This window comes from Hipposideros armiger, unplaced genomic scaffold, assembly GCF_001890085.2.
Source record: "Hipposideros armiger isolate ML-2016 unplaced genomic scaffold, ASM189008v1 scaffold_2665, whole genome shotgun sequence".
Lineage (NCBI taxonomy): Eukaryota > Metazoa > Chordata > Mammalia > Chiroptera > Hipposideridae > Hipposideros > Hipposideros armiger.
The window spans coordinates 1-2,824 of NW_017733977.1; the positions used below are offsets into that span (position 1 = coordinate 1).

Consider the following 2,824-nt stretch of genomic DNA (forward strand, 5'->3'; position numbering starts at 1 on the left):
GATCCCTCATCAACCTGAGAGTCTTCAGAAGCTCTCTCTTCCTGAAAAATGTTCACTTTTATTCAACTACTCCCTTTGGGTCTTAGCTTCAAGTTCTCCTGACATCATAGCTGTGATTCTCCCCAAGTATTTCAATCTCTCTGCTTTCCTCCTAAAATGTAGCATTTGTTTATGGCAAAAGTAGAGTAGAATATGACTACCCTCTTCCTCATTCTAGATATACTATATTAACTAGTGAAACCTCAGATAGCTTTACTTTGGGGACAGTGGTTACATCATATCAGTGGTTAAACTGAGCCTGTTGCCAAGCAGACTTGACTTTACTCTTGCTTCTACAAAGCCATGCTGTACCTGGACAGAATTTTGTTTTGTTTTGTTTGCTTTTGTTCTAAAGCAAACATCATGTTTGTTTTTCTTGTATTTTACTATATTAAATTTATCACATGACTCCAGCTAACCAAGTTCTTCTTGGGTTAGCAGATAACTTGTATCTTCCAGCTTCTCTACCACCTAGAAATGTATGACAAAACTGTTAAGAGCTGGCTTTCGCTGAGAACAAGACTAAAGAGACACCCAACAGTAGAGACACTCTAAATAGGCCAGGAACTTCAGGAGACGAGATGCTGAGGCGAATGGAAAGAAATGAAAATGACAGGAGTCGCTGTCTATAGTTTCTGATAAGACATAGTGGATGGATGGGAGACATTTCCTAAGGCACTGACATCTTCCTGCTACTTCCTCAAACATGATAACAGAACTTCACACATGGGACACAAAAACTATAAACACATACTCACCTAGCCTTATGGAAAACTCATAAAATCTCTTTAGCCTCACGACCAGAGGACACACCGCGTTCCAAGCTTTCTCTTGAAGCTGAATGTCATTGGGATTTTGAATTGCCTATAAAAAAAATCATAGAATGGTTTAAGAAGCAATAAGCTCCCTATCAAAATGACTTAAGATTGAGAAAGGATTTTGGTTTTAAAAAATACAATTCCTAGTGTACTTTGCTAATGTGTATTTCTTAAATTGACAGCAGCTCATTGGATAGTCCTCCAAGATGCTCAATTAGAATGGAGATTTTAGCACTTGAACATAATGCAAACGACTCTACAATTAGATCCTGTGTCAACTTACTTGTTTCCATTATCTTTAATGTAAAAAAAAATGCACATCTAATTGGAAGCAATTCAGCTCTCCTCCATCACCATTTATTCTTTTAAAGTAGAGCTCGAGCTCGAGCTCGTGCTCATTATGAAGTGCAGGCTTTTCCTTTCTCTGTAATATGTACTACATTCCTGCCAGTCTGCGATGTTACCTAAATTACCTACATTAATGGTGACCCCTGAAGTAGGAAAAACAACCTTTTTGTTTTAAATTTTTAGTTTATATTTTTATTGAGGTAGAACAACCTTTTAACAGGCTGTTCCTTTCTTAGAAATGCTGTTTTGTCTGGGTTTCAGCAGCTTGAGGACTGTGATGGTAGCAGTATTTTTTCCAGAATGATGATGGCAGTGCCAGTAAGGGGTGTGTGTGTGTGTGTGTGTGTGTGTGTGTGTGTGTGTGTGTGTGTGTACACATGGGTATGTGCTGATACATCCACAAAACTAATTATTTCAAATAAAAAGAGTGTGAAGTGTCTTGCCTTTCAGGCATTATGAAGTCTCAAAAGCCACACTGAAATTTTCCTTTTTTGTTTTGGTTGTTGTTTTGTTTCTCACGTATTTATGTTTTTAATCTCAAAAGTCAGTTGAAAACGACAGACCTACAGGCTACTTAAAGTGAGATAGTTTATGACCGCTGTTTGTGATGCTGGTGGAACCTGCCAAACTTATTACAAAATGCTGGAAAGTTCATGTAAGCCCAGACTCATATTTCAACTGTTGTTCATAGGCTTTATGTATATGTTTTCCTCAAATGAAGTAATAGACTGACAAATTATTGTTTAAATGTGAGTTCTGCAATATCGCATGGATGTCTAAGAAGAGAATGGCTAATATTTTATACGGTCTACAGCACTGTGTGCTCAGATTAATGTACTAGAATAAAAGGGGCCATTCATATGTATATTTTTTTAAGACACATTACCTTCCTTGTTCTTCCCACTACACTAGGAAATTCTAGGTCTATTACTTAATCTTGCTCTGTGTGTGTGTGTGTGTGTGTGGTGTGTGTGTGTGTGTGTGTGTGTGTTTCCCTTCTCCTCCAAAAGGAGTGGTCAGCTCAGCAGTGTCATTGGCATACGTCTCGGATCTCTGGCCCGGCGCCCTTGTAAGCCTGCAGGTCTGCGAGGATGCTCTCGGAATCCTGGAGGACAGCACTGATCTGGTTCCATATCTCCCTCTCTCCTTCCGTGGGCTGGGCATCTAAGCAGAAGGGAAACCAAAAGACACAGAGGGCTTGTGGTTACAAACAGCCAAACAGCCGGGGAACAAGGTCAGCGTTCAGTCCCACCTGATACACACTCCTATTGTATTCCTGCAGGTTTGCTATTTACTCTTTAATCAGCTGCTGGGAAGGGAAAACAAACACAGCTTCCTCCCATTATGCAGTTCAAAATGGTGATCAGCCTTTCTGCACACATCAAACCAAGCATGATGGATCATTGTAGGCACCCTATTACTTATTTGTATAGAACACATATTTTTGCACACCTACTATGTGCCAAGGAGTACACTGGGTGATAGAAGAAAAAAGGTATGCACACTGTCTTTTTGAGTCTACTTTTAATAGGAGAAGCTATTGAATATTTTCAGTTAGGATTGAAAATCTGTGAGTCTGAGTTTAGATGGGAAAGACCATCCCCTTCATATTTCCACAT

At 39.4% G+C, this 2,824-nt stretch overlaps 1 long non-coding RNA gene across 1 annotated transcript; it reads right to left on the reverse strand.

Annotated features, from left to right (window-relative positions):
• Nucleotides 1-797: 797 nt before the first annotated feature.
• Nucleotides 798-2,363, reverse strand: LOC109378708 (uncharacterized). The gene is made up of 2 exons (XR_002123051.1): nt 2,248-2,363; nt 798-903 (listed from the first exon to the last, which is right to left on the reverse strand). It is a non-coding gene; the product is annotated as an uncharacterized LOC109378708 (long non-coding RNA).
• Between the last annotated feature and the right edge of the window lie 461 nt (nt 2,364-2,824).